The 12,932-nt window shown below is 41.2% G+C and overlaps 1 protein-coding gene across 8 annotated transcripts in view; it reads left to right on the top strand.

Annotated features, from left to right (window-relative positions):
- ST3GAL6 (ST3 beta-galactoside alpha-2,3-sialyltransferase 6) overlaps positions 1 to 12,932 on the top strand; it is a 78,191-nt gene that overhangs the window by 37,458 nt on the left and 27,801 nt on the right. The gene's annotated exons all lie outside the window — the stretch shown is intronic.

Raw genomic sequence — 12,932 nt, forward strand, 5'->3', positions numbered from 1 at the left:
CATTAAGTTACTCTTCAGGCTTATGGCTGTTATTAAAGTAGCAGAATTAAAGGTGGTGAAGTCTCAGATCTCCCTAAGGGTCATATTGGCTTTAGAAGACTTCTGCTTTGTGGGATGTATGAATCATCCCCTGAGGCTCATGAGTTGCCTAGTGTCCTTATCTGTCCCTGTTCAAAGGTAGGAGGAAAAGTTCTCTGTGGAAGGAGTTACCAGTTGGGGATATGCCCACGGGAGCAGCTGCAGAGTGTTCAGTAGGGACACTAAAACCTGAAAGCTGACAGAAAGATCACCAGTACCTGAGTCCTAAGTTATAAAGAGGTGGGGAAATAGATGAGTTACAGTGTTTTGGCTAGACCAAGGTGATTGACAAGATATGTTGGTATGTACTCTGTGTGCTGCTAAATAATGGCTTTAGCAATTACACGGGGAGGTTGCCTCACTGAGGAGGGAAGTACAGCAGGTGATGTGGTGACGGGCCTCCTTTGCAGCAGGAAGTGCTTGAGATGCTTCTCCTTCACCTCCTTCTCGAGACTTTGATAGCTTACAAGCAGAGGCAGTCTTAGAAGATTTTCAGTGATTGCTTGCTTCCTTAGGTGTTTATTTTTGCATAGAAGCTGTTATGATAGCTTCGTTGTGCCATTAGCACTTTCATCTTGGGCTTGTTCTCTTTGTTAGTTTCTGGGCATGCTGTGATTAGCGTCTCTTGGTAAAGATTTGGTTTGTCTTCCCAACGCAGGTTTGGAAAACTTAACCACAAATCAGCCAAAGTAGGTTTATGTTTTCTTCTTGTGTGTTGCTTCATATGCTCCTGGGTGTTGATTCAAGTACATTGGCCTAGAAGAGGATGCAATCAAATGAAGCATTTGAAGATAAAGCTTGTGAGACCACCATGAGTCTCTGTGAGGTTGTCTGTACCATTGACTCAAAGGGGCTTTTGAGGAAAGGCTCTTGGTTTTGTTTGGGTGTTGGTTTTTTTCCTCCACAGTATTGCTTGAACTGTAGCACAGGATCTTGCTTTGTTTGTCTTTGTACATTAACATTAAGATTATTTTACTTACAAACATAAATGGTGATTTTTGCGTTGTGTATGATGTGAGGTACTTTGCTATGGCTCCGTAGTTAAATGCATTTTAGGAATGGGCTGAAGACTACTTGAAATACATTTTTTTTTTATGGAAAACTTTCCCTATAGATGTTTGCAGTGCGTTAACTAAATCAGTTCAAGTGTGCACTGTGTTGAGGAGTTTAGTTTTTCAAGCTTATGACATGTAATTTGTCATTCATTTGAATAATTCATTCATGAATTTCTCTAGCCTCATAGAAAAGCTAATAAATAATATGGGGTAACTGAGTATACAGAATTTTTTCCTTTTTCAGAGTCTATTTTTTACTGTCTATTGACTCAAAATACTGCAGCTTTGTAGCAGAATAAAACCCCCCTGAACTTCCCCTTTAATCCAGTTTCTTCTGTTTCTGCTGTGGGACATACGGTTGCTTCTGTATCTATTCACAGCCTTCAAGGGAAATGAAAATAAAGCTACGTATTATTGGTTGTGTGAATTTCTTAAAGCATTAAATCTTTCTTTTATCCTCCTTCTACAGAAGAGCCTAAAATCTCAGGTTTTCTTGATTTGATGTGTATTGATGTCTGCAGGAAAACAGGGTATGCAAGCTGTTGTTTTCTTTAGAAATCACCTTTTAACAGCTCTCACTTTGCAGTTTAGTGTATTAATCACTGATATCAGTAGCAGATATTTGTACAGAAAGGTTGAAAAGTGATGAGCAGTCTTAGCTAGTGTGGGCTGTGAAGGAAAAATAGGGATCATGTGGGTCACATGCAGTGTCACCACCTTTTGAAGAATGGACTGAGAAAATGCAGGTACAGAATGTGATTAAATACTCTGCAGCAGTGCTTCTTGCTGTGTTCTGTACCTATCATTCTAAAATACCATGTCCTTTTTAAGTTCATTTTGCTCAGGTGGATTAGCTCTTCAGCCTTCCAGATTGGTTGTTCTTTGCTCTCAAAGGCAAAAGTGCAGCCTTGGTATACCATGTGGAAGACTCTTTACAGCACTGTCACAGAGGGAGCAAATTATGAGTGTCCCCAGATAATACCCAAAGTTTGTGTGGAGCTGTTTGGTTACCTCTGCTCCCAACCCTGGCAGCAACACTAAAATGGGAGTATGGTGTGCCAGAGCTGTTTTTTACATTCTAGGTGTAAATGGGGAGCCAGGAAGAGTGAGGTAAAAAAGTCGAATACCCTCCACTTGCTATGACTGGGAAGGGAAGGCTGGAAAACCTACAGAGCCAGTTGATCCTCCCTCCTGTTACGAGGGCTGGCATGGAGTAATCTAGGAACTGGTTTTAAGAGCAGGCAGGAGTGAAATGAAGGTCTGTCTTAATCACTGAAGCTCTTAACATCTGTTGATTTACAGTGCAAGTTTCCATTTCACAAGCTGCAGTATTGCTTTCTTTTGGGCCACTACCCAGTAGGAAACTTAGATTAATGAGGTGTGTGGTTAGCAGTCTTAGATTTCCACAGACTCTTCAACTCACTTCTTTTAAAAGAAGTTTTTAGCCCTTGTTGTGATCACAGCTCAGAGACAAATAAGGATCAGCTGCTGCAGAGCTAGAAAAGTTCTTTGTTAGACTGGATCTGCAGACTGACATTTGCATTGCAATGGTATCCAGACACTGCTTGTTTTCCCTGCTCCTCAGAGTCCTGAGGCCAGCAGTGAAATGAGAATGGTGTGAGGGGCATGAGCTTATCTAGAGCCTTAGCAGAGGTAGGCATAGGAAATGTGATGGCCATTTAATAATCAATACAGAATGTGTGTGTGTATGTATAAAATATAAATTGCATCACGTGGAATGAGAGGAGAACTCCTTTTCTTAGGGTAAGAAAGAAATCGAAGTTGTGGTCTTGCCATATATTTTTTTTTTTCTCTCATGTAATTGTAGGTTACCATAGCTCCCTCCTGGGCAGGTAATTTATGGAGGTGGGTGCTGACAGTTTTTTGCCGACACAGTGATGTGTGGGGGGGAAATGACCTGTTTGGTAACAGGGGCATACAAGCACCCAAGCATAATGCAAGGGAAGAACCTGTGGGTTTTTCTCACTGCAGTGAAGAGACAGGAATATGTTTGCTGCCCAGGAGCTGTTGCTGAATGAAACCTTGTTCATCATTTGGCATTTAAAATAGGTTTCTTTGAAGAGTTTCCTGGTTCTTTGAAGCTATGGAACCTGCCAGTGTCTATCATCCACCACTGTCACATCTGAGCACCCAGGAAACATCATCTCTATCTCTGCAGTGCTTTGGGTAGTCTGAAGTTGATATGTGGGACTGAGACCAGGAGGAGGTTAGTGGTGTAGATGGGAGATAGGTTGTAAGGTTTGTTTGAACACAACATTTGCACAAGATTAAACGGAGCCATAATATTAAATCCACTAGGTGAAGCATGGAAACAAGTTAGGATTTGTCCAGATTGCTGAATGTGCACAAGGCTTGCTGGCGTGTGGTAGCTAGTTTGGATCATGCCCCTTCTGTAGACGAGTTATTGCCTTCTCATTTTATGTCTGACAGAAGCCTGGGTTTGATTTTTTTGTTTCCCCCCCTGAAGGAAACTGTTACAACTACGGCTAGCTTTGCTTTCCCAAATACTTTTCAGTTTTTAATAAGGCAGGATGACACTTGTCTCAGCTGAGAAACTGAAGTGCTCTCTAAGCCTGTCCTTCACCCCATCCCAGTTTTATAACGACGCATGGCAGTTTTAATTTTCCATTCTCAGAAAGTTGAGATGTGCGGGAACGTGTGGACAAGGGGAATGAAACACAGAATGTCCATGAAATGCTGTCCCTAAATAATCATCTCCTGCTGTCACTGCTGGAGACAGAACTGGGCTAGCTGGACTGGTCTGACACAAGAGTGTTTCTTGTGCCTTCATTGCTCACCTTGTGCTGTGGAGCACAGGTCAGGTGTGTAAACTGGCTTTTGAGTAGCCAGATGATTAAAATGCTGGTTAGTGTACATACCATTTGTACAGTTTCTCAAGAGTGACTGCCTTTTCCTGCAGTACATGTTAAGGAAATACTGCTACTTCATTTTAATTGAAACAGTTTAAATGGAATAGTTATTTTCATTCTTCTGTGCTAATGGCGCACTATAATTTGTTTTCAGCTTGGGACATTGGTTCTTAGATGGCTTAGCCTGCAGCTGTAGGTTTTGTGTTGAAGATTTCTAACCTAAATTGAAGATGTTGTTCGGAGCTTTGCAGAAAGAAATGTAAAGTGAAATAAAATAGCTCATTCTTCAGTTTTCACAGAGAACATTACCTATAATAAATACTGGTTAGTGTTCAAGTGCCTTTTTGAAGCTGGGTGACTGAAGTCAGCAAACACTACCTGTTAAGTGGTTGAAAAAGATACCTAAAATGTTGAACTTCATACAACTCTTTTGGAAAATTTGGACACTTACATGTTTGTGCAAGGCATTTCAAAATTTGAGCACTTTTTTTCCTCAGTGGCTGGAGGCTCTACCACACAGTTGTGTGACAAGATACAATGAAACCAGATTTTTGATCTCTTTTTGTTGTATGTACTTTCTGATGCTTAATGAAAAATGAATGTATAGAGTTTCTTTGTTCTACTCAGCTGGGTGTTTATTTTTGCAAAACTTGTGCAGGTCTCAAACACATTAAGTTCCTAATCTCTCACATTTGACTGAAATCAGCCAAAGGGGTTCAAAAGTTCTATAGGGAAGGAAGGAAAGGGCATGCATGCACACATACAGGGTATGGTTGCATAAATCTCATTTCATGCTGAGAACACATGCGATAGAACAGAACAAAAAGCCTTTTACTGTATGCATTTCATGCTCTAATGGAGTTCTGCATCGGCTTTGGCATGAACAGCAATCTGATAGGACATGGTGATGCTGGAGGCTGAGCTGTATTTAGCGTGGTCAGGGTAGCAAGAAAAGATGTCAGTAGGCAACACAGCAGGTGCAGTGTATTTTGCTCTAGAGGACTTCAGGTTTTATGCTGAAGGACATACTAGACTTTATGTTTTATCTCTGGTGCAGCATGGGCCAGTGTGGTTATGGGAGAGCAGATCTGTGCCACGAAATCTATTGCCCTGATGTGATCTCACAGGGAGGTGAGCACTGTCTTTCCAGACTTTTACTCGCTTGTCATCAGAGGAGATGGTCTCACATGCAGCCCTGAGCATGTCCAATGCTCAGAAAAGATCAGGTAAGGGAGGATAGTTAATCTGTTTAAAGATACTACAGTCCTGAAGATACTCGTCTTCATTTTGCATTTAAGGACTGGTGAAACAGAATTGAACAGCAAAAACAGATGCTGTTTCACCTACAGCAAACCAGACTTGGATTGTAAAAGAGCAAAACAAACTGGCAGAGGGAGCTGTGATATCCAGGAGAAGGTACGGTGTGAAGCCATTGCTCTAGCAGAGACCAGGCTGTGTGTGCAGCCTGCCCTCAGTTTCCTGCCTGGCTGCCTTTGTGCCTCCTTGCTCTCGAGACCGGCAAAGAAGATGCGTGGGTGGGGTGACAGGCACCTTTGATTCCCTTCAGTTTTCGGCGTGACTGTCTTTTTCAATGGGAAAAAAAAAAAAAAAGAGAAAAGGAAGCAATACATCAGTTTTCAGTTTTGGGGAGGAAATGGGTTGTGTTTAAACTTCAGTGAGTGAGGATTGAGGTCTGAAAGTCCTCTAAATGGGTGTCTCTGTGTAGCACTGAGAAAAACATATAAGCTTTCCCAGCATGCTGTAGTGACTAATGTAGGCAGCTTTCCTCCGAGACAGATGGCAGTTGAAGATTACCATCAGATATAATTAGCTTTCCTCTTGTATAGGTAGGAAAACTGAAGTGCATAATTCAGGACTTTGAACTGCACTATAAGATGGATGCCCATTAAAAGTTCTCACTGCAATACAGACTATTCTAGTACCATTTTGTTGCTCTGAATACACAGAAGTACGTAAATGGACACGTGCGCACTTTTCTGCAAGGAGCTGAATTCTGTTAACAGCAACTAACAGTTGCTCTGTGAAGAATTCCAGTTCTGGTTTTATGTTGTTTAGCCTGCTCCTTTGTTCTTTGTTTTTATTATGAATTTGATTCCAGTTTTGTTTAAGGAAACGCAATAACTGATACTCTAAATGCTGAACTCAGATACATTTTCATCTTTGTTCTGCTTGGGAAGCTCACTACCTTACGAACAATTTGTCTTTTTTTATTTTTTTTTACGTTTAATGCAAGTAGACTCACCGGTAACCTTTCCCATTCAGACAAGATGCCAGGACTTTACACTGTTAAATGTTTTACAGGACTACATTTTTCTACAGTGCTGTGTATCTTGTAGCTTCTCAGTCCTCAGGATATACACTGATGGTACATTCTATGTGGTAGTTTTTGCTTTCACATTTAAGAAACAAAACAAAGCATTAAAAGCCTTTAGGGGATCAGATACAGGCTCTGATGCAAACTGTACAACAGTTCTTTGTGAGTTCTGTAACATTCTATGTCCACAAAGTATTTTCACGATTATGAAGCTGCTCATTAGAGCTTTTCTTACGGGTGGTTTTGTTGTTATTGTAAATAATGTATTTGAGCTTTAGTGCTAAGAAAACAAAGCTGTGTATAAAGAAGGCTTGTGAAAATAGTCTTAATGTTTACAATATTCAAGCTTTTCCAGTTTGGCATTGTCAGTTTGGGATTAGTTTTCTGATGGTAGTTAGCACTGAAGTTTTGTGTTCTGATTAATTATCATGATCCAAAGGCAACATGAATGCATTCATTGGGAGCACTGGGAAATGTAAGGCATTAACGTTATCAGAGAAGCTGCTCAAACTGCTGGTGTCCTGCAGATTTCTCCTGAGCTGGCAGGATCCCTGCTGTGAGAAGCTTCCAGGATTTTGTAGTAGTGTGGGGTAAGTGCTACCACTTATCTCCATTTTCTTCCCTCCCTGAATTAATTTAGCTTTACACTTTTCACTTACTTGTTTTGCTGCATTCCTGAGAATCCCAGAGCTCTCGTCTGCACAGATGCATTGCAGCAGATTGACTTGCAGGATTTGCTATTGGGGTAAATTGCATCACAAACAGCTGGGGATTTAGGGTTTTTTGCAGGGGGAGGGGGAGGTTCTGGTTTTTTGGGGGGTTTTTTCCTTTTTTGGCAGTTGAGGCAGCACAAGGAACAACACAGCAAAAATGAAGAAACATAGTGTGTTTGGGGCTCTGACTACAGAAATACTTGGCATGTTATTTAAATGAAGATTTAACTGTTCAGTTTTGTATGCTGGCCAGGTGCATGTTAACACCTATTTTCTGGACGTCTTAATCAACACAAACCAGTGTAATGTAACCTGTTCCTTTCTAAAATATGGTAAAATATGGACAATAAAAATTACAGTAAAAAGCTGTGCCATCTGATGATGGTAGTCTTAGTGCATTTGAAATTTATCATGACTGGGGTTTACAAATGTTACTGTGAAAACTAGTCATACAAAAAGCACCTGTTTCTATATAGGGGCAGATTCTGACACCAGTATGGATCAGGATTTATACTCTTAAAGTGAGGTGAGAAAATAGTCTGATCTACTTGGGATTTATTGTCAGTGTAGATGGGGAGCATTTAATTCTTCAGGTGCTGGTGGTGAAGCTAGTAAATCGGCCCTCTGTTATCCTTCGGGGAAAAAAGGCAACAAAAAGCCCACCATGTTGTTCCCTCTGTCCTTGAGAGCCTTAATTTTGCTTGTGAGTGGGCTTTGGGGTTGTGTTTTTTGTATGTGTTTTGCTTTCTTGGATTTTGGGAGGGGGATTTATTTTAACCTAGTGATGATATTCCCCCCCCCCCCCCGCCCCTGACTGGTAGATTTAGTTTTATAATTCAAGCTGTTTTAGTGAGAGCTGTGGTTAAATCACTAGCTCCAAGTCAGCCAGGGTGTTTTGGATATCCTAGGCATTGTCAGAAAACAAAGTGTGCCTTGTTTTAAGGTGAACTTAATGCTGTAGTGAGTGTGCACATATAATAAATATAGATCAAATTTTCTGGTTGGACCTTTATTTGTTTAGATTGATCATAGTTCCTGGAGGAAAAATGGCGAGCCGGATATGGTATGTAACTGAACTGTTTTGAAACCTGACTAATTCACCTTTTTCCAGCCATTTCTCCTTCCACTTTTTTCCATTTTTTTTCCTCTCTGGGAAACCTAAGAAGGATTGCTTGTTTGACCTCAATCCTTTGATTCCGCAGGCACTTGTGGACAAAGAACAGTGGTGTGAATGAGTAACTGATGTAGTACTGGGTTGCATATCTTTCTATTAATAATCTTCTGCTTTTTCAAGCGTTGTGTAGTATTTGTGTGGTCTTGGTTTTCTTAAAAGGAGGTGAAGAAGCAAAACAACTCAAAATTGCAATGCTCTATTCCTTGCAGGAAGAGCAGCTCAAGTTGACTGAAACCTTTCAGTTGTACAAGTCAAAGTATGAGAAGAAAATGACCTGAACTCTGACCCCCAGAACATATTGCATGGCTTGTTTATATTCCAGTCCCTTCTGGAAAAAGAGCTGAAGGAAAAAGGGAAAGAGACTGGGAAGGAACAGTGCCGTCACCACATCTTGCAGGAGGAGCTGCATGGATTTATAGCACCCATTCTCTGCCTTTGTTCTTTCATGTATTATACAGACACCTATGATGTGTAATATATAAATAGCAACCTAGCTTAGGCTGGCTAAAGCTTTAAAGGTTAATCTGGGAGAATGTAAGAGGGCTAGGAAATATTCTGTCAGCTAAGGTTGTATTACTGACTGCGTGTGGGGGTTTGATATATATTTTTTTAAGATACAGTTAGAGCTGGATTTGTTACGCTTGGTTAAAGCTTTGGGAGTTGAGGAAGCAGAGCTGTCTGTGCTCCAGCTCATACTTGTGTTTGACTTTGCATGCAGAGGTTAGCTTTTGACCAAACCCCAAATAATTGTTTGTGTACTCCCCTGTTTCTCTGTGGCTGCTGGCCATGACAGAAACGGCTCGTCTGTGTTCCAAGTACACAGGAGGAAGAAGGAGGGAAAAGAAGTGAAGTGTGTTGATGGGAGGGCTGTAGGTGGTCAGGACAGGGAAAGCGTATGGAAATGTCTGTTCCTTCTTTCTTGTTCTCCCTCATCTCAAGGCACAAAAGCAGGCAAGATGAGGCTGTGGACTTTGCTCTTGATTGTAATTATAGGCAATGTTTCTGGAAGTCTGTGATACTTAAAAAGCACCAGTTAGATAAGAATCCAGTAGTTATTACTCTCCTTCCCCTCAAAGGCACAAGTTGGATTTGGGTCTATCCAGGGCTGACTTTTAAGCTTAAGTTAGCAGTGTTTAACTGTGTGTCCATTATTGGAATGAGTCCTAAGCCATCTTGCAACATGAAAGAATATTGTTTTCTATCTTGGAGGGGAAAAATAATTAAAAACAGCACTTACCAGATGAAAAATACCAATCCAGTTATCTCTTTTTTGTGCTTGCAGTTTTAATTGTGTGTCTGCACCATGCCATGGAGCCTGCTGTCACCTTGAGCTGGTGCCAGGGATCCACATTGCGCTGTGCTAATCAGCCAAAATACTAGCTTGGATCTCAAGGGTGGCATAGCAACCCTGTGATAGCCCCAAGCTGGAGGTGACATGTTCTGCCTCTCAGCAGGGCTGAAGAACTCAGCCTCCGACAGTTCACTCAATACTGCTCTTCCTCAAGGGCCGTTTCAGTGGTACCTAATGCCCGTGCTCCCTTGTGTTTTGCTCACCCGGATTTTCTGGCAGGATGCACTCACTGGTTGATACTTTGTGCTTCTGTTTTTCATCTGTGGAGCTGGTATTTCATGTCAGTTAGAAGTGATGTGAAATTTTGCATCAGTAGGCCCAAAAGTGATATCTCTGTGAAACAGTGCACTTAATTGATTGTGGTACCTCAGAGAACAGGATCACAGCTTTTTTTGGTTTTTTTTGCACCCAAACTGGGGCCTGTTTCAGTAAGTTTTAAAAAGCTTGTAACTTGACTTAGGCTTGTCCATGTGCCATTTTGCTCTCCAAGAAACAGGCTGATGAGTGCGTGCAGCCTCTAATTTCTTTCTGATTCTGCCCCCACTGTGGGGTACATATAAAAGCTTCTAGGTTCTCAGGCAGAGGGAGGGAACAGGAGTGAAAAGGGAGTTACACCACTGAACAGATGATACCTTATCTAGTGCAGTAAGAACAAGGGAGTCTGAGCATGGTGATGAGACTGTAAATCAGGACATGCAGGCCTTTTGCAGCTTTTGCCATCTGTGTTGATGACATGTTGTCTTGGAAGGCTACAAGCTTGTGTTTTTTCAATCTTGTTTGATCTGATGAGGTCAGAATATGTGGGGCTGGAGACAAGGTTTGGAGAGCTGTGGGTGCTGTATTGTCTGTTGTGCCCAAAACACAGAGACGAGCTGTGTTTGTTCCTGGGCCTGCCTGCAGCCTTTGGGAAGGGAGCTAACCTTCCTCTTCCACCAGATACGCTGTCTAGGTAAATTAGTATTAGAGGAGATGAAAGTACAGTAGATTGAACTGTACTTGAAATCTTCATCAGTATCCTTTAGCCAAAGGATATGCTTGTGTGGGAAGAGTTGCTGAGATTGTAAATACATCTGCAGTGCCATACAAGAGGGAAAGTGATGCAGAGGTCTTGTAGACTCGGTACAAAAGCAAACTGAAATAGTGATCATAAGTGAAAAATACCAATTAAGTCGCTTTTTCCTTTTCCTTGGCCCAACGGGCAGTTATGCACTGAAGAACGAAATACCAGTGTCCATTATTGAAAGACAGAAATGGAATAAAGGAATCCTGAATTGTCCACAAAGTAATAAATGTATTGCTGTCTCTTGGGGTACAGAATATGTTTCACCATTAGCAGGATGGTGAAGGGAAGGGAGACAAGCACTTAGGCCCTAAAACCTATCTATTGCAGCCTGTCCTGAAATACTGCACAAGGTTAAAGATGGGCACAGCTCTAGTCTCTGTCTCCACAGTAAATTAATGTCAACAGAGGCTACAGTTCTGGCTGTAGGAGCTGATAAAGAGCAAAGATTGGCTAAATCTATTGAGCACCTCTGCTGCTGTGATATCATATCTACTGGACATCATTGCTTGCTGTTGGGTACTTGGAGAAAAGATTATCTTGCTGTTTCTTTTCAGGCTTGCTGTATTTGGACAAAGAGGAAATGATAGGGGAAACACTGGAAACTTTCTTTAACAGAGAGAAGTTGTGTTTGGGGAAAGACAATATTTTTTTTTTTTCCAATTACCTGCATACTATGGAAGTGAAATGGGTAGTTTGGTGTGCTCTTGGAGAGGAAGAAGGCATCAGTTGTCGCAGTCAGCAAGTTGTTCCTCTACTGCTTATACCCATGTTGTTGGAAGAGATAAGGGCAGAAAGTGTCTTATCTTCCAGTGCAGGGAATAGCTTTAGCAGCAGCTATGTATATGTGTGGTGTGATGCTGGAAGATCTTAGTGACATTTTGATACAGTAAAACCTTAGGTTTTTTTAGTGTCATGATGTGTACAGGTTTTCAGGAACAGGAATAACTGCTTTGGTTTGGTGTGGGGCAGGAGAGGTTAACAAGAATCTTTTCCAATTCTGATGATGTTAAATATACAACTTCAAAACCAAGTCCAAGTTGTTGGAGAGTTAGAAAATTAGTTTTAATTCTGAGCCATTTTGCAAGGATAACCCAATACCTCTCGCTTAAACAATATTTCTGAGGACAAAAGTTTCTTAAACTAAAATCGAAAAGAACATTGGAAATGATGAGAATTTCAGGTGCATGGGAATGAGGGATGGTGTTAGACGACTCAGCCACTTCAGTACCTCTTAGACTGTGCAGCAGCGCTTTGATGTAGTCTCTCTGCAGCATTCCCTTCCTGAAGAGGGGGAGAATTAATGAACAATGAAATAATGCACATACTTAAAGCAAGAACTGGAAAAGTGAATGGTGAATAGTATTTAGGTTAGGCAGAAGAAATACTACATATTTGTGCCATAACGTGCTCACACTTTGACAGCTTGAGAAAGATGATGATGTGAGAACTTCTTCCTCAATTACCGTCTTGCTGCATGGTTGTTTCACCAGGCACATGCTACATCCTGACCAAAAGGAAGCAGTGCTGCAGGACTGGTGGTCACAAGCGTAAACCCACAAAATATTGACTAAATCTTAAAAATCCTGATGTTTCTTTTTAAACCTTTATTAGGCTTTTACGTGCTTTTTCTGCTGTCCCTTTAAATTTCAAGGTCTGCTCAAAGCATATTTTCAAGTTCACTTCCTCCCCCACAACTACAAGGGATAGGAATCTGAGGTCTCAATGAGCTGAAATTTTCAGGCTGTCACTTAATGGCAGCAGCAAAGAACTTACATCGTCTTGTGACAGTTTATGGAGATGAGACTGTTTTAAGCTGCGTAGTATTTAATTTAGTAGTAACCACTTTATAGTTAAATATTTATTAACTCTGCTTCAGTAGTAGTGAAAGGTACTTCACAAAATAAGTAGGACGCATGCAAAAGCTTCCTGCATTGTGCTATTAACACTACTAATTTTTAAGGAAGAAAAGAAGGAAGGCTTACAAGCATCATGAAGGAAAGATGATGATAGTGTGGTCATTTGATTGCTCAGTCCAACAGCTGTAGATTCCTGCAGGGTTTATTCTGTGGCAGGACTGCATCAACTGAATGTGTAAGTTGGAAGATAAACAGAGGCTCTGGGATAGTGGCTTATACCACACTGTACTAGAATAAAGACTAATTGTAAGGAATGATCGTGCCTCTGTCAAGGATGGGGGTTCCCTGCTTCCACCAAGGGAAGAAAATATTAGCCTCAGGTCTTACATAGTTAATAGATCATATACCCAAATGAG

This window comes from Corvus cornix, chromosome 1, assembly GCF_000738735.6.
Source record: "Corvus cornix cornix isolate S_Up_H32 chromosome 1, ASM73873v5, whole genome shotgun sequence".
Lineage (NCBI taxonomy): Eukaryota > Metazoa > Chordata > Aves > Passeriformes > Corvidae > Corvus > Corvus cornix.